Source organism: Scyliorhinus torazame, chromosome 18, assembly GCF_047496885.1.
Source record: "Scyliorhinus torazame isolate Kashiwa2021f chromosome 18, sScyTor2.1, whole genome shotgun sequence".
Taxonomy (NCBI): domain Eukaryota; kingdom Metazoa; phylum Chordata; class Chondrichthyes; order Carcharhiniformes; family Scyliorhinidae; genus Scyliorhinus; species Scyliorhinus torazame.
Genome location: NC_092724.1, coordinates 17,104,382 through 17,128,191, shown reverse-complemented (window position 1 = coordinate 17,128,191; position 23,810 = coordinate 17,104,382). Strand labels below are relative to the sequence as shown.

Sequence of the window (23,810 nt, the reverse complement as noted above, 5' to 3'; positions counted from 1 at the left end):
AAGGCTGCTGCACGCACACATTGAGATGCAGGGTTGGTTAGCAGGCCCACTAGCCAGCATCGACTGCTGTGGTCATTCATCACAAAATGGTGCAGCCTGGAGCTCGGCTTTTGAAGCCCAGAGTTGTCACAATGGCCGGCGAGGCGTTCAGAGGCCACCTCATTGAAGCCATGCAGGAGCCACTGACATGGAGCGTGAAGCTGCACCAGGAAAGGTGCTTCAGACAAATAAAAATAAACAAGGACGAATAGTTCATATCCCATCCTTCCACTCGACCTCCCAACATCCTTCCTTCAATTCTCTTCCCCCCCCCCAAACCCCTCTTCCTCCCTCCTTACCTTTCTTAAAAGCTCCCTCACCCCCTTCTCTACAACCTCTCTCCAACTTCCCCCTAACTACACCCTCCTCCTCTCCTTCCACCTCCCCTCCACAGACCCTCCCCAGCCCCCTCACCTCCACCCCTCCGTCCCTTCCCCTCTGCTCTCCCCCTCCCCCTCCCCACCCCTCCCCTCCTTGTCCCTTCCTCTCCCCACGTCCTCGATTCACCTAACAGCACGTCTTTCGGGACTTGTGGGAGGAAACCGGAGCACCCCAAGGAAACCCATGCAGATACGGGGAGAACGTGCAGACGCCGCACTGACAGACAGTGACCCAAGTAGGGAGTCAAACTTGGGACCCTGGAACTGTGAAGCAACAGTGCGAACCACCGCGCTACCGTACCGCCCGTCTGAGAACACGCACTAACAGATTCAAAAACAGCTTCTTCCCCGTTACCGAACTCCTTTATGATCTCTTCACACATCTTCTCTACTGTATGCTTCACCCGATGCCCGTGTTTATGTAGTACTACACCCCTGTACGCTTCACCCGATGCCTGTGTTTATGTACTTAATGTTTGCCCTATGTATTTTCTTCTCATGTACGGAATAATCTGTCTGAACTGCTTGCAGAACAATACTTTTCACTGTACCTCGGTCCACGTGACAATAAACCAATCCAATTCCAATCCCTTGTAGGAACAGAATCAATCTGACAGGCGAATAGTTGGTTCTTAACAAATTCATTTTTTTAAATAAACGAGGAACAGATTTGTTTGATTTTTCTTCCAAACAGCAATGTTCCACAAACAGTGGGAAAAATATAAGTAGATTTTTACAGGACAGGAAGAAGCCTGGGACATGAGTATCAGGGTCTAAAGATGGCAAAAACTCAGCCAAACTTAAATGACAAGGAATTGAGGAATTACACCAACACCTTTGACAACAGGAAGGAACACAATTGAGTTTGAGCTGTTTATTAGAATTGAGGATGAGGGGGTGCCATTCAGCCCATCCAGTTCTGCTACCCCCTCTCGTTCATCCATTCACTCGCTCCATATTACAACGTCAATGTGCCTTAAGATTTTAAGATCCTTAATTCAGTCCCTTATCCAAGGACACTTCCAGACATTGTGCTCAGTGAAACACTAAACAACATTGGTTCTGACCCTCCAAGCTTTGGGTGGGGCAAGAGGGAGGGAAAAAGATACATATATATATATATATATATTAGAGGTAAACCCAATAGAAACATTGACGAGATATAAAAAATGTTGGCTCAAACTCTCGCCGATGACTGTGTGAGTGTGTGTGTGTGACTAAGCGTTCAGTGCCAAATGCGTTGGTCCGTCCCAGTTGTAGCCATCTGGGATGGCCACTTCCCGATTATGTCCACTTTGGGCAGTTCCGGATCATTCTGTAATGAGTGTGTTTGGGGAGGACACAAGGCAAGGTTAACAGTGGACGGAGCTCTGCCGCTCCTTATGGTCCAAGGTCCTGCCAGCATTCAGCAACTGGGAGGCTGAATCGTAGTGGAAAGAAAAGGAGGGTGACAAGACAATTATTAAACAAGATATCTCCCTTCATGGCCAATCGAAAAATGTAATAACCTGTTGAATTCTCCACGTTTTTAAAATAAATAGATCATATCCCATTCACAGTGTTCTGAGTGCCTCCCACAGTCGTTTGCTAACTTCTCGAGACCTGCTTCTGTTGTCAAGCAGTTTGCTGTGGCGATTGAGCACACTCCAGGCTGCTGTCATGCACAGCCTCCCACATTAGCAACAGCTCGTGGGGCTGAAAACGGTGTACCATGAGGATGTCACGGTAATAGCATGGGTTGAACGAGTCATCCTGGGGAGACATCCCTTTCACTCCATTCACCCGGAACCCCATGTGTGACTGGGGGGCCAGCCCACCCATCTCCAGACACATGCCAAAGAACACATCATCAATGGGGAGGAACTCAATGGCGCGGGCAGCACGGTAGATGGCGATGGATGTGAACCTGGACATGAGGATGCCCCCTCCGGCTACATAGGGTGGATAGGACTTGGTCTGAGACACCAACTGCGAGACGTAATACTTGCTCCACCTTTCCCGGACAGGGCCCACCCGAGCAATGAGGTATCCCACGTACAGGTGCTGAGAAGCGTTTCTGTCTTGCAAGTACTCCACCATATTGTCACTATGGATAAAGACATCGTCATCACCATTGAAGATGAATTGGGCCCCGGGGCAATAATCATCCAGCCACTGCATCAGTTTGTACTGCTTGAGAGTGAGATTGAAGAAGGTGTCCATGAAATTCCACTGCAAGATGTCTTGATGCTGCTGGTTCTCCAACTCCAATACCCGATTCAGCTTCTTCCTTTCCTTTTGGTCAGGAGAGACTGCAGTGATGAAGACCGTCCTGATCTGGACCCCTCGGAACACTCGCTCTTTCCCCCAGGTCCTCCTCACCATTTCTCGCCGGTAGTGATTCAAGGGGCTAGATTTGATCACCAGAAGCAGGAAAACATTTGGGGAATTATTTCGACCCCCGCACTTTCCCGGGGCATTCTGAAGGAGGTCAAATTCCCTGCAGTGTTTGTACATCAGGAAGTCTTTGATGTGCTGAGGCTCCTCAGCAAATTTTGGCAGACTCAAGACGGTTTTGTTTCCTATGCACAAGGGAGCCGTTTTTCGTTTCTCTCTGCTGTTGTGGCGTACGGTGGTGGCTTGGACAACCTCCGTGGGAGTTTCATCAATCCGTTGTGGTGGACGGTCATGACTGAAAAGGAACACCAATCCCAGTACGCCTGTGCACACCAGCGCAGCTTTTTCAAATATCCGTAAATATTTTCTCATTCTTTACCTGTCGGAGAGCAACAAAAAACAAAAAAGGTGAAAAAAGTGAATGAAAGGAAACAAAAGCGAGAACTTGCATTTATATAGCGCCTTTCAGGGAATCCCAAAGTGCTCGGACAAGTTTCGTTTTTAGAATAATGATCTGGAGGCACAAGTTTGAATCCCCCCCACAGGAGCTGAGGGAATAGAAATTATGGTTACAATGATTAATCTGAAATCGAAAGCTGGTCTCAGCAATGCTGACTGCAGAGTTACAAGATCGGCATTAAAAATCCTTCAGATTCACCAGTGCCCTTTCGGAGAGGGAAGGAAATCTGCTGTCTTTACCCCGATCTGACCTACCTGCAACTCCAGGCCTTCTAAAATGGCCAAGCAAGCCAGTCAGTTAAAACCATTTACAGGGGGGTAGGCAATAAGTATGAACCTTGCCGACGATGTCAGAGTTCGGTGATTGAATTAAAACAAAGATTATGTCAGGAGAGTGTCTGGCGATGGGCAGGGTCGAGGCAGGGTCGTTGGGTGGGTTAGAAAGAAGCTCTCCTGCTCCTCAGGCCTAGAACCAGGTCCTTCCCTCAATTCACCCTCTTCCCCCCCCCCCCCCCCCCACCAAAAGATCCAGGTTAGCTAGTGTTAACCCTCAAAAACAGGGAAAGATTCTGTCAAGTATCTTCTTTACAACATTTAAATTAATATTGAATTTTACATCAATATTTATTGCATGGCCTGCCCAGCGATCTACCTTCCCAAAAAAACAGAAGGGTGAGATGAAACTGGAGATTTCTTTTTACAATTTTAACATCCCACCCACTCCAAATCCACCCAGTTTTTAGCCATTAAACCCCCTCTCTTGGTGGCCCCCCCTCTTGTGGCCCGAGTGGGAATTTTTAATACGATTGGTTGAGGGGACAGTGCTGTTGCTTTATCTGCGCCCACATGCGGCAGATTCCATCTAAAAGACACTTCGCCAACGCCGCGCTCCCACTAACTTCTACCAATCCCAAACTCTCCCTGGGGCTGGTCTCTCCTCCAAAGCCATTCCCCGCTGGACAAGGAGCCAAACCCATCATTCAGGTGGACTCCAGGGCGGGAACCTTCTCGAAAAAAAAAAGAGGCTTCTGCGTGCGCAACCTGGTGGGTAAAACTCCTGAATAATCCCCCTTCCCCTCGTACTCAGAAATCCAGCCAGTTGCCAATCGGTGCCACCACATCTAACCCCAGGCACCATAAATGAGAATGAACCAAATCTTAGGAGGAGCAGAAAACAATGTTGGATTTCCCGGACCTGATACTGCTCCACTTTTCTACAGAGGTGTTCCAAACCCAGCTGTCTCAGAAATGAGAATCCCTTGGACGGAGAAGGCAGATCGCGCATCCTTATTAAAACACAATGTGCCCCAAGTTTAAATGTCCAATCTGAAAATGAGTGAATGCGAGAGAGTGAGTGAATTGGTAGGTGGGACGAGGTGCATTAGTGGGTAGGGCGACTGAGGTGGATGAGATGGATAAGTAGGTGATCAAGTCAGGGGGGGTAGTGTGTGGGGAGGCTTGGGGCAGGGTAGTGCATGGTGGGGGCTGGCCGTTGTGTAGTTACCCAGGAGTTAGACTAGGTTTTAATCTATCTAACATTTCCTGGGTCACTATCTAGTTAAGTACCGCCGCATTGTCTAACACCTTTGCTCTAACTCAAGAGACATCACAGCGGGTCCCAGGAAGCATGGAAATTGCCCAAAGGGTTGAACTTCCCTGGAAAATCTCCCTAGAGATCTGTACATCAGGACTCCCACAGGGTCCTGAAACACACCAACCGTACATGTTAATTTGGTGAGCACACATCTGGTAAAGGAAGCTGGAACCACTGGTATATTCACAAATCCTCAAATATTCAGAAAGGATAATCTTTCCCTTCTACAGTCTCCCCCCACCACGGGTAGAAAGTGGCTATATATATTCTCTAACCTTCCCCCAATTAGTATCAGCCGTTCTAAATCACACATTCAATTGTAACAGTATTTGCAACATTAACAGAACATCTGGGACGAGATTCTCCGACCCCCCCGCCGGGTCGGAGAATCGCCGGGGGCTAGCGTGAATCCCGCCCCCGCCTGTTGCCGAATTCTCCACCACCGGATATTCGGCGGGGGCGGGAATCGCGCCGCGGCAGTTGGCGGCCCCCCCCCCGCGATTCTCCAGCCCGGATCGGCCAAAGTCCCGCCGCTAAAATGCCTGTCCCGCCGGCGTAGACTAAACCACCTACCTTACCGGCGGCGCGGGCGGCCTCCGGGGTCCTGGGGGGTGCGCGGGGCAATCTGGCCCCAGGGGTGCCCCCACCGTGGCCTGGCCCGCGATCGGGGCCCACCGATCCGCGGGCGGGCCTGTGCCGTGGGGGCACTCTTTCCCTTCCGCCTTCGCCACGATCTCCACCATGGCGGAGGCGGAAGAGACTCCCTCCACTGCGCATGCACGGGAATGCCGTCAGTGGCCGCTGACGCTCCCGCGCATGCGCCACCCGGAGATGTCATTTCCGCGGCAGCTGGCGGGGCACCAAAGGCCTTTTCCGCAACCTTGGGGTGGCGCGATGCCTGACTGATTTGCGCCATTTTGGGCGCCAGTCGGCGGACATCGCGCCGATACCGGAGAATTTTGCCCCAGGTGTCCATTTATCCACAGACCAGAGAATTGGTTCAATATTTGATTCACTATAACATAAAAATTGTGTTGTGTGTGAGAGAGAGAGAGAGACATAGACAGAGACAGCGACAGAAACAAAGCACAGTCCACCGCTTTGCTCTTTCTAGACACTCCTCAAAATCCAAGTTTATGACCAAACCTGTGGCCAACCAACACCTTTCGACAATTGGTTTGATGCAAGTTTTTGTTGAGCACACATCTGGTAAAGGAAGCTGGAACCACTGGTATATTCATAAATCCTCAAATATTCAGAAAGGATAATCTTTCCCTTCTACAGTCCCCCCCCCCACCACGAGTAGAAAGTGGCTATATATATTCTCTAACCTTCCTCCAATTAGTATCAGCCGCTCTAAATCACAACTAGAGCACACATTCAATTGTAACAGTATTTGCAACATTAACAGAACATCTGGGGCGAGATTCTCCGACCCCCCGCCGGGTCATTTCATATTCCCCATCAGAAAGAGAGAGGGAAGGAAAGGAAAGCAGAGGCAGAGATGAATGGATAGAGACAGAGTGGAGAGAAGTGAAAAAATAGGTTGACAGACGGCGGTGAAAAGGACAGAGCAACGAGAATGTGGAAGAGACGAATAAATAAGATGGGAGGAAGAAATGGAGAGGGGGATTTGAGAGAAGAGAATTGAAAGGCTGGGAGAGAAAGAAAAGGTGAAGAGTTACAGAGATAGAAATAGAGGGAGTGTGTGTGAGTGGGTAGAGAAGAGGGTTTAGGCAACAATTTCACAATTTCCCTCAAAATCGCCCTTTCTAAAAGAAAATCCAAATAGGTGGCAAAACAGCAAAGGATTCCTACCTCTTTGAAGAATCGGTCGCACTATTTCAGATTCAAAATCAGTGCAGGATTGTTAAGAATCCTCAGGGTATGAAAAGTCCCAAAGAGCTAAAGAAAAATCTACTGCAAGCAAACACGAGCCCACACCCGGAACTGCCTTTAACTATTGTATCAGCCCCACTTTAAATAACTCTGTCTCATTTGCATCAAGGATCAAAAATACAAGAGGGGAGGGATTAATTTGGAAATATATTGATATTGAATGACGACAGACGCTGGAACTCTGAACTAAATGATACCATTTTTAAAGTGGGAAGGACAAGGGGAAAGCAAACATAGAGGTGCAACCTGGGGGAGGGAGGGGGAGAGGAGGAGAAAGAGGAAAGGCTGGAAAGTCACAAAAAGGGAACAATGTGGGGGGGCAATCCCCCCTCCCTGATCACAAGGCAAACACAGCTGAAGTCATCGGGGGGGGGGGGGGAGAGGAAGAAAAGGGAGGGGGGAGGGAAGAAAAGGGAGGGGGGGAGGGAAATGGGGAGGACACAAGAGGGTGGCAGGGAGAGGCGGGAAGGAGGGGAGAGGGGGGCAGGGAGGGGGCAGGGAAAGGAGTGAGGGGGGACTGGGAGGGGAGTGAGGGGGTGGACAGGGAGGGGCGGGAGGGGAGGGGTGGAAGGGACCACAGGCCGAGCCAGAGGGTGGCAAAATGTACATAAAGTAAATTATGGGAATGACAGGATAAACCTCCCTGTATGATGCAATAAACTAACGCAGCAGAAAATGTATATAACTGTTGATAAATGTGGAAAATACCAATAAAAAGATTTTTTTTAAAAACAATGCAGCACACGGTCATAATATACACCAGTATATCATGGTGCAGACGCACACTGATGGACACACAGTGGGACCAATCAACATACACAACACCGCAGCCAATCACCAGTGAGAGCACACGCACTATAAAGACAGGGCGCATCAGAGTTCCCGCTCTTGGGAGCAGCCAGCAAAGAGCACAGAGCTCGCAGCCTGCAACACAGACATTCACTATTGCTGAGTGCATCAAATGGTTCGGCCTAGGCAAAGGTCTATAGTTAAAGCTGGTGTCGTATTTACCCACAGTTCAAGTATGTTTAAATAGTTAACCTTGTAATAAAATAGAGTTGCACCACTTCAAGTGTTGGTGACCTGTTTGTGATCCAGAACACCCAACACATCACACACCATGAGTCCTGCACTGGAGTATCTGCCCAGATTTTGCACTCGACTCTCTGGAGTGAGCACAACCTTTTTCACACCAGGTGTGGTTCGGGCCTGGAATTCGCTGCCTGGAAGTGTGGGTGGAGGCAGGTTTAGTTGAGGCATTCAAGAGAGTGATTACTTGAATGGAAACAATGGTTTGATTTGACGTATTGAATGTGCAAGGGAGGGTCACTGAACCATAAGGCTTGTTTGAAGGGCCGCACAGACACGATGGGCCGAATGGCCTCCTTTCTGCGGCGTAACAATTCTGAGTGGAATTTGACCCCCACAGACCTCTGCCCGAGAGGCAAGACTGCTGCCCACTGAGCCTGTTTGGTGTCAAATAATTTACTCTTTCTTTGCACTCCTCCACCCCGTTCTGCCTCTAATGCCACCAAAGCTCTCCCTCCTGCTCCCCCACCCCTGAGAAATTAATGACACGTTTACACGCAAATACTTCAGCTCCATTGTATGCAGATTTCCCCAAGAATACATATTCATATTTGTTCTTCAATAACCATTTGAAGTTCCTAATTAATGCCGAAGGCGCTTCTGTATGTTGCCATCTGTATCTTAGTCATTCACATGAATCCAGTGATCCTGGGTGGGAATCTCCAAGCCCCGCACCGGATTATCGCTTCAACCGCGCCACCCCGACGCCGGCACGCGATTCTCCGAGGAGCGGAGAATCGGTGCCATTTGCGCCGGTGTGTTTGGCGCGGCGCCGGTGGCGGGCCGCTGTCTGCGTGCGGGCCGCCTATTCTCCAGCCTTGATTTGCCAAGCGGCCCGCACGCGGACAGCGGCCCGCCACCGGCGCCGCGCCAAACACGCCGGCGCAAATGGCACCGATTCTCCAGCCTTGATTTGCCAAGCGGCCGCGCGGAAACGGCGGAGTCCCGCCAGCACCATCCACACCTGCTCGCAGCCGTGGCGAACTCTGCGCACACAGTGGGGGGGGGGTGGCGGGCTCATTCACCAGGGGGGCCTCCGATGGGGTCTGGCCAGCGATTGGGGCACACCGATCGGGCTGGCCTCTCCAGCCCCGGCCCTATTTTATTACGCGGCCGGCCCCTGAACCCCTGCGCCATGTTGCGTCGGGGCCGGCGCGTTGAGGAAGTCCCCTGCCCATTCGCGGGTTGGCGCGGCGCCACTGCGCATGCGTGGGTTGGCGCCAGGAAGGGAGGCTGGAGCGGCGTGAACTGCTCCAGCGCTGTGCTGGCCCCCTGTGGGGGCCAGAATCGGTAGTGCCCGCGCCTGTTTCGCTCCGTCGTGAAACGCGACGGCATTCACGACGGCTCGGACACTCTGCCTCCATTTCGGAGAATCCTGCCCAACGTTTCCACAGTGCACTATTTCTCACATGGATGGACTAAGTTAATTGAATGATGAGCTAAAATGTTCTAAAACAACTACAGGTGGATAAACCTTCCGTGCTCGGTGGGCACCGTAAGGGTTGGACTAATTTATCGACCCCGATTTTCACACCTTGGTTTGAGGGGCAGCACGGTAGCATTGTGGATAGCGTAATTGCTTCACAGCTCCAGGTTCCCAGGTTCGATTCCGGCTTGGGTCACTGTCTGTGCGGAGTCTGCACATCCTCCCCATGTGTGCGTGGGTTTCCTCCGGGTGCTCCGGTTTCCTCCCACAGTCCAAAGATGTGCAGGTAATAAGGTGGATTGGCCATGATAAATTGCCCTTAGTGTCCAAAATTGCCCTTCGTGTTGGGTGGGGTTGCTGGGTTATGTGGATAGGGTGGAGGTGTTGACCTTGGGTAGGGTGCTCTTTCCAAGAGCCGGTGCGGACTCGATGGGCCGAATGGCCTCCTTCTGCACTGTAAATTCTATGATGGTTTTTAAGTTTCTGTTACTTCTTTATTCTTTTCGGGCTGTGCTCCGGTTGATCTTAGGGAGGGGCTCCTTTTAATTTGTCCACTTGTTGCTTTATTCTAATTAGTTGATTGGGCCCAATAAAAGATACTGGTGGATAATGGCCATCTGAGCTCAACCATCTATAATTGCCTTGGCCCTCTCCTCGTTGCAGTGTCCTCTTGGTTCTTAAATGATCCCCAAGATTTTCACTTCCTCTCATTGATCCGGGGGTCCACTCTGTGCACTGGAGTTCTCTGCACTGTGCCAGTCGCAATCTTTAGAACAAGTCATTCAGCTGAGACCCCACTTTCCCTGTTAGGCTGATGTGAAAGGTTCCTGGGTACGATTCACAAGACAGCAAAGGGAACATAGTCAACATCAGGAGTGTGCCCATCATCTCATTGCTGCTTGTGGGACCCGGCTGTGTGCATGTTTGCTGCCACGTTTCCTCCAATAATGACTACCTTTCACTGGTACGTCACTGTCTGTAAAGCACTTGAATTGATTTGATTTAATTTATTGTCATACGTACCGAAGTCCAGTGAAAAGTATTTTTCTGCGGCCGAGGGAACGTACACAGTACGTACATAGTAGACAAAAGAATAATCAACAGGGAACATTGACAATGGTACATCGACAAACAGTGATTGGTTACAGTGAGGAACAAGGGGCCAAACAAAGCAAATACATGACATAGAAGAACATTGTTAGTAATTATATAAGAGGAAAATAGTTTTAGTAGGTCAGAATGCTGTTAGGAGATAAAATAAAAGGGACAGGGGAGAGAGCTCGCAGAGTTAGCTCACAGGGCTAGATCGCTGGCTTTGAAAGCAGACAAGGCAGGCCAGCAGCACGGTTCGATTCCCGTACCAGCCTCCCCGAACAGGTGCTGGAATGTGGCGACTAGGGGCTTTTCACAGTAACTTCATTGAAGCCTACTTGTGACAATAAGCGATTTTCATTTCATTTCATTTCATGCTCCGGCGCCATCTTGGATTCTAATCCTTTGGGTGCTATATAAATGCAAAAAAAAAATTCTTCAATTACCAAAGCACATTTGTGTAGAATGGCCTGCCTGTCCATTAATTTTGTTTTTGCGATGTGCTGCAATGTTGCTGTGGCAACGGATGACCTGTTTTGGAGGCAACCATAGAGGCATTGCTGTAAATCTTCAACTCTTCGTTGTACCTCCTCCTCTCTTCATCCCTCTCTTCCTCTCTCTCAGAATGAAATGACGCATATGACCGTCGGGGCAAGGGATTCGACTGTGATGACCTACAAAGTCAAACAGCCCACAAGGCCTCCTTATTGAGGAATTATCAGTCATGTGATATTCGGGGACAGTGAAATGAGACACCGGTGGAATCGGTGATTTCTTCAGAGCTCAGCACCAAGTATCCATAGAATGTAAATACCTTAATTTCCTTGTCTTTGGAAAAGATTTTTATTAAATCGACCCCTGCGATAAACAGACACAGTCTCTTCCTCTCCTTACACTCTAGCAGTGACCAATTCTTTGAAGTGCACTAGAAACTGTCACCATCTTCGACAGCACCCCTCAATTGACCCTCTCAAGGTGTATTTGACCTCGAGGTGCACAACTGAATGGGGCTCAGCCTGACGCAAGATGGTATCGCATTCACCCTCCTCAACGCCTCACACCATACGCATTCCTCCAGTATCGATCCCCAACTCCTCCACCCATTTCGCCTTCACCCCCTCAATCGAACCCAACTCCTCCCCCGCTATTCGTCGGTACATCCCGGACGTACCACCCTCCACCAATCATGCGCAGGATAAAATCCGCTCCGACTAGGTGGACGCTGAACCACTGGGAAGGCCGAAAAGAACGGCTGAACCCAGCTCTGTACCTGAAGGTGCCTAAATCCGCCCGTCTCCTAAAGCGCATAGCGAACTGCCCCTCCAAACAAAGATCCCCCACCTTCTCCAGCCCTCTCTCCTTCCCAGCACTAAATGAGGCACGCGGCCCTCATTTCTGCCTGCTGCTGTAGGTAACTACTTCAGGATTATCAAGAATAATTGATGCACATTCTTGATTTGCTCATACATGCCACATTAACTAAATCAGGGACTGGTTTGGCACACTGGGCTAAATAGAAGGCATCTAATGCAGAACAAGGCCAGCAGTGTGGGTTCAATTCCCGTACCTGCCTCCCCAAACAGGCGCCGGAATGTGGCGACTCGGGGCTTTTCACAGTAACTTCATTGAAGCCTCCTTGTGACAATAAGCAATTATTGTTATCACTGTTGATCAGATTGGCAGCTTGATCTATTCCATTCTCTCGGTTCATGCAAAGGCAACTATTCTTGTTGTAGAAAGGGAAAGCTTGCATTTATTTACTGACTTTCACAGTCTCAAGACATTCCAAAGCCCTTTGGTGAGCAATAAAGTATTTTACCCACGGAGTCACTGCTGCAACGTTGAAAACACTGCAGCCAGTTTGTATACAGCAAGATCTCACAAAGAGAATTCCCCTGTTCCTTGAAGGAGTGAGATTGTATGTAACGATTCCACCTGAGCTCAGATGGGGCCTTGCTTTAATGTCTCAGCAAGGGGAAACAAAATAATAATCAATAGAACGATGGGGACGAAGCTCAGTCTCAAAGCCCAGCGAGCGTATTACAAACCCAACCTCAAGCACACATTCAACCAGGGACTAAATCGTGCCTGAACACGAAGCATGTGGATGAAGTGGCTGCCACAATTTCATCCACCCCCAGCACACTTAATGCATGTAGCGCAGCCTGGCAACAACAATAACCCACGTAGCAACCATAATTTGATAAAGAACGCAGGCAACTCCAGAGCAAGCATCAAATAAAAAGACACTCACTCTGACAGTGCAGCACTCCCTCAGTACTGACCCTCTGACAGTGCAGCACTCCCTCAGTACTGACCCTCTGATAGTGCAGCACTCCCTCAGTACTGACCCTCTGACAGTGCAGCGCTCCCTCAGTACTGACCCTCTGAAAGTGCAACACTCCCTTAGTACTGACGCTCTGACAGTGCAGCGCTCCCTCAGTACTGACCCTCTGACAGTGCGGCACTCCCTCAGTACTGACCCTCCGAGAGTGCAGCACTCCCTCAGTACTGACCCTCTGACAGTGCAGCACTCCCTCAGTACTGACCCTCTGACAGTGCAGCGCTCCCTCAGTACTGACCCTCTGACAGTGCAGCACTCCCACAGTACTGACCCTCTGACAGTGCAGCACTCCCTCAGTACTGACCCTCTGACAGTGGAGCACGCCCTCAGTACTGACCCTCTGACAGGGCAGCACGCCCTCAGCACTGGCCCTCTGACAGTGCAGTGCTCCCTTATGATTGACCTCTGTCAATGCAGCCATCAACACACCCCAGTCCATCACACAAACCCTCCTCCCATCCATTGACTCTGTCTACACCTCCCGCTGCCTTGCAAAAGCAGACAGCATAATCAAAGACCCCTCCCACTTGGGTTATTCTCTCTTCCAACCTCTTCCATTGGGCAGGAGATACAAAAGTCTGAGAACACGCACTAACACATTCAAAAACACAGCTTCTTCCCTGCTGTAACCAGACTCCTGAATGACCCTCACATGGACTGAACTGATCTCTTCACACATCTACTGAGTAGTGTCACAATATATGGATATTGTAAAGTACATAAAGGGTTAATGTAATGTTACTACTCTAGTCACTAGATGGTGCCCTAGAGCAACCACATAAATATCACATACCTCCTTGACTTGTGGAAAACAGAAGATAGATGGAGCTACATGGAGAGAGTGGAAGAGAGGAAGACAGTAGTTGCGAGACAGTTGAACTAATAGATTAGTTAATAGTGTAGATGTGTGGTGTAATCTTTGCTCAACTAATTCCTTAGTAGTATGTTCAAATCTAATTCAGTGTAGGGTAATAAATTAGCTTTGTTCGTTAAACACTGCTTGCTGTTCTTTGTTAGTTACAAATCAAATGTTCTCAGTAAAGCCCCTGCCAGCAGAAGACTTTAAGAGATATAATTAACTTAATGGTTTCCAATCAAATTGAAATTTCAAAATACAGTAATGGTTTCTTGCTCAAAGCAAAACAGCTTGCGCAGACTTTAGAGTTACAGTAGAAATATAAAAATACGAAATAAAGATAGCGAGTAGTTAGGTAAATAGTATAGAGTGATCCCGGAATGGAAAATGGTTGCCCGGACCTCTATCTTTAAGGAAAATGTTATCAATCTGAAACCATCTGTACCTCCCCCTGTGTCATACTGATCGGTTTGGGTGAGTTTCAAATACATTTGATTGGATGGTTAGTTGTCAATCCTCAATGTGCAACATATATGTGAATATGTTGCATCTTTGGGTGCTTTTTATGTGTTGGAATGTAACTTACACTTTTTATCAAGGTTGGTATTCGCTGACTGTTGTACTATTCATATTTTGAACAATGGCAGATTCATTTTATTCATGTTAACTTATTGTGACCTTTATTGAATTGTGTCATTTGCTTACTGTGGATGTTTCAAATCTATGTTTGCATTATTGCAAGCTGTACAATTTGTAATCTGAAGTTAGACTGTATTTGCAGTCTTATGATAGAATTCATTTAAAAATATTTACATCAAAATGGCTTAATCAATGTTCCTTTTACCTATCAGAAATAGCTGGTTCCCTTCAGAAGGTGGTGGAGGAGTTGCCTTCTTGAACGGCTGCAGACTCTTGAGTGTAGGCACACCCACAATGCTGTTAGGGAGGGGGTTCCAGGATTTGGACCCAGCGACAGTGAAGGAGCAGCAATATATTTCCAAGTCAGGGTGATGAGTGACTTTGAGGGGAATCTCCAGGTAGTGGGGTTCCCAGGTATCTGGTCCTCCTGTCCTTCTAGATGGTAGTGGTCATGGGTTTGGAAGGTGTTGTCTAAGGAACCTTGGTGAGTTACTGCAGTGCATCTTGTAGATGGTACACAGGCTGCCACTGTTCGTCAGTGGTGGAGCGATTTAATGTTTGTGGAAGGAGGAGCAATCAAGCGCACTGCTTTGTCCTGAATGGTGTCGAGTGTCTTGAGTGTTGTTGGAGCTGCACTCATCCAGGCAAGGGGAGAGTATTCCATCACACTCCGGACTTGTGCCTTGTAGATCGTGGACAGGCTTTGTGGGGTCAGGAGGTGAAATACTCATCATAGGATTCCTAGCCTTTGATCTGCCCTAGTCGCCACAGTATTAATGTGGCTAATCCAATTCAGCTTCTGATCAATGGTAACCCCCAGGATATTGATTCTGGGGGATTCAGCGATGGTAATGACATTGAATGTCAAAGGGCGATGGTTAGATCCCCTCTTGTAGGAGATGGTCATCGCCTGGCACTTGTGTGACGCAAATGTAACTTGCCACTTGTCAGCCAAAGCTTGGGTATTGCCCAGGTGTTGCCGCATTTGGACATGGAGTGCTTCATTATCTGAGGAGTTAAACAAGGGTCTAGCTGCCAAGCTGCACTGAGTCCAACCAGACACTTAGCGAATTCAATATAACCTCAGACGTACTCGTATAATCTCACTCGGATTTTTGAAATGAGTTTTCTATTTCCATAAATCACAGAACCACAGAATTGTTACAGTGCAGAAAGACCCCATTTGGCCCATCGTGGCTGTATCGGCTCTCCAAGCGAGCATCACGACTTAGTGCCGTTCCCCTGCCTTTTCTCCATACTCCTGCACATGTAATCATCTAACGCCCTCTCGGATGCCTTGGCTGAACCTGCCTCCACCAGATTTCCAGGCCGTGCATTCCCAGACCAGAACCACTTGCTCTGCGAAAAATGTTTTATCTCATATCACATTTGCTTGTATTGCCAATCATTTAAAACTGCACCCCCTTGTTCTCGATCGTTTTTACGCGCGGGAAACGCTTCTCCCGATCTACTCCGTCCAGCCCCTTCATGACTTTTTAAAAAATATATATTTTATTGAAGTTTTTCAAACAAAGATTTTCCGTTTTTACAACTTAATAAAGGAATATACTTTAAACATTATTTAAATAATATATTAAACTAACAACAGATGGAAAAAGAAATAAACAAAAAGCCAATATCAACAACTAACTAAGAAAAAACAAGAACACAGAATAATCCTCTCTCCCCCCCCCCCCCCCCCCCCCCCGCCCCTCCCCCCTCCCCTCTGGGTTGCTGCTGCTGTCTTCTGTTTTTCCATTATCGTTCTGCGAGATAGTCAAGGAACGGTTGCCACCGCCTGGTGAACCCCTGAGCTGATCCTCTTAACGCATATTTTATTCGTTCCAGTCTTATGAACCCTGCCATGTCGTTTATCCAGGCCTCCACGCCCGGGGGCTTCGCTTCTTTCCACATAAGTAGAATCCTTCGCCGGGCTACGAGGGACGCAAAGGTCAAGACGTCGGCCTCTTTCGCCTCCTGCACTCCCGGCTCTTCTGCAACCCCAAATATAGCCAACCCTCAGCTTGGTTTGACCCGGACCCCCACCACCTTTGAGATCACTCTTGCCACACCCTCCCAGAACTCATGCAGTGCCGGACACGACCAGAACATGTGAGTGTGGTTCGCCGAGCTTCCCGAGCACCTCCCACACCTGTCCTCCACCCCAAAAAACCTGCTCAGTCTTGCTCCCGTCATATGCGCTCTGTGTAGAACCTTAAATTGAATCAGGCTAAGCCTGGCACACGAGGACGAGGAATTTACCCTACTTAAGGCATCTGCCCACAGCCCCTCCTCAATCTCTTCCCCCAGCTCCTCTTCCCATTTTCCCTTCAGCTCCTCTACCATCGCCTCTCCCTCATCTCTCATCTCCCTGTATATTTCGGACACTTTACCTTCTCCAACCCATGCCCCCGAAATCACTCTATCCTGGACCCCTTGCGTCGGGAGCCGCAGAAATTCCCTCACCTGTTGCCTCGTAAATGCCCTCACTTGCATGTATCGGAAAGCATTCCCTGGTGGCAACTTATATTTTTCTTCCAATGCTCCCAAACTCGCAAACGTCCCGTCCACAAACAGGTCCTTCAGCTTCCTAATTCCTGCTCGCTGCCAACATTGAAAACCCCCATCTATCCTCCCCGGGATGAACCTGTGGTTATTCCTTATCGGGGACCACACCGAGGCACTCCTCACTCCCCTATGTCGTCTCCACTGCCCCCAGATCTTCAAGGTCGCCACCACCACTGGGTTTGTGGTGTACCTTTTTGGGGAGAACGGTAGTGGTGCCGTCGCCTGAGCTTTTAGGCTTGTTCCCTTACAGGACGCCGTCTCCAACCTTTTCCACGCCGCACCTTCTTCTTCCCTCATCCACTTACAGACCATCGACACATTGGCGGCCCAATAATAGTCACTCAGACTCGGCAGTGCCAATCCCCCTCTGTCCCTACTGCGCTGCAGGAACCCCCTCTTTACCTTCAGGGTCTTTCCCGCCCACACAAAGCTCATAATGCTCCTGTCTATTTTTTTGAAGAAGGCCTTTGTAATCAGGATGGGGAGGCACTGAAACACGAAAAGAAACCTCGGGAGGACCACCATTTTAATCGCCTGTACTCTGCCCGCCAATGACAGGGGCACCATATCCCACCTCTTAAAGTCCTCCACCGTCTGCTCTACCAATCGCGTCAGGTTAAGTTTATGTAGGGTTCCCCAGTTCCTGGCCACCTGAATCCCCAGGTATCGAACATTCCTTGCTACTCTCCTCAGCGGCAGAGCATCTATCCCCCTGCCCTGTTCCCCGGGGTGCATCACAAAAAGTTCGCTCTTTCCCATGTTTAATTTGTATCCCGAGAACTCTCCAAACTCCCTGAGTATCTGCATTACCTCTGGCATCCCCTCTACCGGGTCCGCCACATATAGCAGCAAATCGTCTGCATATAGTGACACTCGATGTTCCTCTCCCCCTCTAAGCACCCCCCTCCACTTCTTAGAGTCCCTCAGCGCTATGGCCAATGGTTCAATTGCCAACGCGAACAGTAACGGGGACAGGGGGCACCCTTGTCTTGTACCCCTATGTAATCGAAAGTATCCCGATCTTTGCCTGTTTGTAACGACGCTTGCCACCGGGGCCGCGTACAAGGGTCTAAGCCATCTAATGAACCCCTCCCCGAACCCAAATCTCTTCAGCACCTCCCACAAATAGTCCCACTCTACCCTATCGAATGCCTTCTCTGCATCCATCGCCACCACTATCTCTGCCTCTCCCTCCGGTGGGGGCATCATCATCACCCCCAGCAACCTTCGTACATTGGCATTCAATTGTCTCCCCTTAACAAACCCTGTCTGGTCGTCATGTACCACCCCTGGGACACAATCCTCTATCCTTGTCACCATCACTTTGGCCAGCAGTTTGGCGTCTACGTTTAGGAGGGAGATGGGCCTGTATGACCCGCACTGCAGCGGGTCTTTGTCTCGTTTCAGGATTAGCCATATCGTCGCCTCCGACATTGTCGGGGGTAATGCCCCTCTTTCCTTAGCCTCATTAAAGGTTCTCGCCAAAAACGGGGCCAACAGGTCCATATATTTCCTATAAAATTCCACCAGGAACCCATCTGGTCCCGGGGCCTTCCCTGCTTGCATGCTCCCAATTCCTTTGATCACCTCATCAACCTCAATTTCGCCCCCAGACCTGCCACCTCCTGCCCCTCCACCCTCGGGAACTCTAGCTGGTCCAAAAAGTATATCATTCCCTCTTTCCCCTCCGGGGGTTGGGACTTGTACAGCCTCTCATAGAATGTCTTGAACACCTCGTTCACTTTCCCTGCTCTCTGCTCCATCTTTCCCGTTTCGTCCCTAACTCCTCCAATCTCTCTCGCCGCCCCCCTCTTCCGAAGTTGTTGGGCCAGCAGCCGGCTCGCCTTTTCCCCATATTCATATTGTATCCCCTGTGCCTTCCTCCACTGTGTCTCTGCCTTTCCCGTGGTCAGCAGGTCAAACTCCGTCTGTAATCTTCGTCTTTCCCTGTATAGCCCTTCGTCTGGGGCCTCCGCATACTTCCTATCCACCCTCAAAATTTCCCCTACTATTCTCTCTCTTTCTTTACCCTCTTGTTTCCCCTTGTGGGCTCTGATGGAAATCAGCTCTCCTCTAACCACCGCCTTCAGCGCTTCCCATACTACTCCCATATGGACCTCCCCATCGTCATTGACCTCCAGGTATCTTTCGATACATCCCCTCACCCTTCCGCATACCCCCTCGTCCGCCAGTAGTCCCATGTCTAATCGCCAGAGTGGGCGCTGGTCCCTTTCCTCTCCTAGTTCCAGCTCCACCCAATGCGGGGCATGATCTGAAACGGCTATGGCTGAGTACTCCGTTCCTGCCACTTTCGGGATCAGTGCCCTTCCCAAAACAAAAAAGTCTATCCGGGAATATACCTTGTGGACGTGGGAGAAAAAGGAAAACTCTTTACCCATCGGTCTGGCGAATCTCCACGGATCTACTCCCCCCATTTTCTCCATGAACCCCTTAAGCACCTTGGCCGCTGCTGGCCTTCTCCCGGTCCTGGATCTGGACCGGTCCAGCCCTGGGTCAAGCACTGTGTTAAAGTCCCCCCCCCATTAACAAGTTTCCCACCTCCAGGTCCGGGATACGTCCCAGCATTCGCTTCATGAATCCCGCGTCATCCCAGTTCGGGGCATATACGTTCACCAGCACAACCGCCTCACCCTGCAATCTGCCACTCGCCATCACATACCTGCCCCCACTATCCACCACTATGGTCTTAGCCTCGAACGATACACGTTTCCCCACCAGTATTGCCACCCCTCTGTTTTTTGCGTCCAACCCTGAGTGGAATACCTGTCCCACCCATCCTTTCCTTAGTCTAACCTGATCCGCTAACTTCAGGTGCGTCTCCTGGAGCATAACTACGTCCGCCTTCAATCTCTTTAAGTGCGCAAACACCCTTGCCCTCTAAATCGGCCCATTTAAACCTCTCACATTCCACGTGATCAGCCGGGTTGGGGGGCCATTTACCCCCCCCCCCCTCGTCGACTAGCCATCCCCTTTTTTAAACCATCTCCTCAACCAGGTCTCACGCACCCGTCTGTCCCCCAGACGGCGCAATCCCGTCCCGACCACCTCGTCTCGTATCAGCTCCCCCTTACTCTCAGCAGCAGCAACCCAGTTAATTCGCCCCCCTCCCTACCCCCCCCCCCCCCCCAGATCCCCCTCTTGCTTGATTGCTCCCCCCATATTGCTTCCGGAAGTCAGCTAACTCTGGCTGACCTCGGCTTCCCCCGTTCATCCTTTGACCTCCCTGCGTGTGAGGCTCCCTTCCTTCCTGCGCCCTTTTTCCCGCCATAGTTTCCATAGCGCGGGAAAATACCCGCGCCTTCCTCTCGGGCCCGCCCTTAATGGCGCAGTTCCCTCATTCCCCTTCCCTGTCCCCTTTTCCACCGGCGCCCACATTTCTTCATGTCCCCCACATCGGGGGGAGAAAAATTCCCCGTCCAACATTATTATACATTAGCCCTCCCCTCTCCCCACTTTACATTTCTGTGCCACCACCTTGCTACCCCTCTCCAGGCAATTTCTCAAGTCTAGTCCAATTTCTCTTCCTGAATAAATGTCCATGCCTCCTCCGCCGTCTCGAAGTAGTGGTGTTTGCCCTGATGTGTGACCCACAATCTCGCCGGCTGCAGCATCCCAAATTTGACTTTCTTCCTATGGAGCACTGCCTTGGCCCGGTTGAAACTCGCCCTCCTTCTCGCCACCTCCGCACTCCAGTCTTGATACACGCGTATCACCGCGTTCTCCCACTTGCTACTCCGTGTCTTCTTAGCCCAGCTCAGGACCATCTCCCTGTCCCTGGAGCGATGGAACTTCACCACTATTGCTCTTGGTGTTTCCCCTGCCTTTGGTCTTCTCACGAGGACTCGGTACGCTCCCTCCACTTCCAGGGTGCCCGTTGGGGCCTCAGCTCCCATTAGAGTATGGAGCATCGTACTCACATACGCCCCAGCATCAGCTCCCTCTGTTCCTTCGGGGAGACCTAAAATCCGTAGGTTCTTCCTCCTCGAGCTGTTCTCCAGGGCTTCCAGCCTTTCTCTGCACCTCTTGTGTAGTGCCTCGTGCGTCTCCGTTTTTACCACCAGACCCTGTATCTCGTCTTCGTTCTCGGCTGCCTTTGCCTTCACTCCACAGAGCTCCAACGCCTGGACCTTTTGTGCTTCCTTTAGTCCCTCGATTGCCAGTAACATCGGCGCCAGCACCTCTTTCTTGAGCTCCTCCACACATCGTCGGAGGAACTCCTGCTGTTCCGGGGCCCATACCATCTGGGCTCCCTCGGCCGCCATCTTGCTTCTCCCTTCTCTTCTCTGCCGCTGCTCCAAAGGATCCTCCGCAATCTGGCCACTACTGTCGCTCCTTTCCATCCACACCCGGGGGGACTCCTTCCTTTGTCACCTCACACTGGGTTTGGCCGCAAAAAATTTCCGTTGGGGCTCCCGATAAGAGCCCAAAAGTCTGTTGAAACGGGAGGTGCCGAAACGTGCGGCTTAGCTGGTCATCGCCGCAACCGGAAGTCTCCCCCCCTCATGACTTTTAACATGTCTATCAAAATAATTGTTTGAGAAAATGAACCAAGCTTGTGACCCCAAATGCACGTTCTAATAATAATAATAATCTTTATTGTCACAAGTAGGCTTACATGAACACTGCAATGAAGTTACTGTGAAAATCCCCTAGTCGCCACATTCCGGCGCCTGTTAGTTCAGTGGGCAGCAGCTGGTAAAGGAAGAAGATGGTAAAGGAGGAACACCTCCTCCTATTGGTCAGCAGAACAATGAGACGGATCTGACATGAGGCTGCTGACAGCTGCAGGCGACATTATCAACCTAAAAACCGGTCGCAGTTCTTGGGCGCACCTCCTGTGATCGGGAACGCCACGACTGATCGCCCCGACACCCACCCGCGCGTCGCGACCCGGAGTTTGAAACCCCCCTGAAAAAAGGCTTTGCACACTTGAAAAATATTACACTGGTTGTAAAGCACCAGGAAGCGATTCTGAGGTCATGAGAAACTCTAACAAAATACCATTTGTCGATTACAGATCAGTGACTCTTCTATTTGTTTCCCGATCCCCATGAGATTGGGCAGCACGGTAGCACAAGTGGCTAGCACTGTGGCTTCACAGCGCCAGGGCCCCAGGTTTGATTCCCTGCTGGGTCACTGTCTGTGCGGAGTCCTCACGTTCTCCCCGTATCTGTGTGGGTTTCCTCTGGGTGCTCCGGTTTCCTCCCACAGTCCAAAGACGTGCAGGTTAGGTGGATTGGCCATTCTAAATTGCCGTTAGTGTCCAAAAAAAGGTTAGGAGGGGTTATTGGGTTACGTGGATAGGGTGGAAGTGAGGGCTTAAGTAGGTTGTTGCAGACTCGATGGGCCGAATGGCCTCCTTCTGCACTGTACGTTCTATGTTCTATGTCAACTTGCCATCAAGGGGCTGGTGTTTGGTCCCTGGATAAATGTTGACGCTGTCAAAGTTAAAGTAAAGTGGCCATAGGCCCAGATGACCATGGGCTGCTCTCTGCCCCTCAAAGGGACTGGCTGGTGGTGGTTTAACCTGAGGATCACCACACCTCAGGCGAGGGGCAAGGTTGAGACTTTGCGGATAACCTCAGCCGGTACGGGAATTGAACCCCGGGCTGTTGGCATCACGAACCAGCTGTGGCATCACGAACCAGCTGTCTAGCCAACTGAGCTAGTCTGACAAGTAACATAGTGAACAGAGTTGCACCTGTTCACAGCATTACCCTGACTTATTCATGCAATGCTTTGTGTAGATATTAACGGAATTTCTAGGGTTGGGAAGAAGGAAGTTGCTCATTTAAATTCCTTATTGTATAGTTTTATTCACTTCAAACGTCAAACAACCTGCATGATGCAACCTTTGAAGGGCAAATATTGTGTAAGGAATTACAACCCACATTACTGAGGTAATGAGGGGAGCAGGCTATATCGCCTATATTGTAGCAAAAAGTATCTTGTTTGAAGGGCAGCACGGGGGCACAATGGATAGCACAGCCGCCTCACGTCGCCGAGGTCCCAGGTTCAATCCCGGCTCTGGGTCACTGTCCGTGTGCAGTTTGCACATTCTCCCCGTGTTTGCGTGGGTTTCGCCCCCACAACCCAAAGATGGGCAGGGTAGGTGGATTGGCCACACTGAATTACCCCTTAATTAGAAAAAATTAATTGGATACTCTAAATTTGTTTTTTAAAGTATCTTGTTTGCATCGCCTTTGAAATTAGCAATGGACAGAGAAATCCAGGGCAGGATTTTCAATTCCGGGTTGAAGGTGCGGCCCCTCGATGGTTTCCATGGTCCTGACCGCATGCCACATCTGCATCACTGACTCAATGCTATTTTAATATGCAATGCCACTGATTGGGCCATATTGGTGGCAGTGACGCCGTGTGCTGCTCGGATTAGTAACTGACTGTGGAATGCAAAACCTGAAGACAAACAGCAGCCGTGACTGCTTTACCGTTGTCCTGGAGAATGGGGCCGGTCGGAGAGCGGAGTGTCAGCTGCCTCGACGGTGCAGATACGTGGCCAAAATGGTCAACACAAGGGGGTGGATTCTCCATTTGCGAGACTATATTCTCCCGCCGGAGGAGAATTGCACCCGTTTTACCATCCCGCCTAGGAGCGCAAAGTGGGATGAAATTTCAAATCCCATGCAAATTTACGCAAGGTGAGGAATAGTGCTTTCCAAGCACTTAGTGCATTCCAATAACTCAAGCGTGTGATTCCAATGCACTTACCTCTCTTTGATGTGGTCAATGTTTGTAAACATTGGGGTTTCCACCACTTTGTGTCACAGATCCAAGGAGGGAGATGAATAAATCAAGCTTGCAGCTGGTCTTTGGAAGCGTACTGGGTTTGCTCCGAGGACTCCGGTTTCCTCCCACAATCCAAAGATGTGATTAATGAGGGGATCAGGGGTTATGGGGAGAAGGTAGGAGAATGGGGATGAGAAAAATATCAGCCGTGATTGAATGGCAGAGCAGACTCGATGGGCCGAGTGGTCTAATTCTGCTCCTATGTCTTCTGGTCTTAGGTT

The 23,810-nt window shown here is 50.0% G+C and overlaps 1 pseudogene; it reads right to left on the bottom strand.

Moving 5' to 3' along the window:
• Positions 1-1,278: 1,278 nt before the first annotated feature.
• The window catches only part of LOC140394979 (N-acetyllactosaminide beta-1,3-N-acetylglucosaminyltransferase 3 pseudogene), a 62,119-nt pseudogene continuing 39,587 nt past the window's right edge, over positions 1,279-23,810 (bottom strand).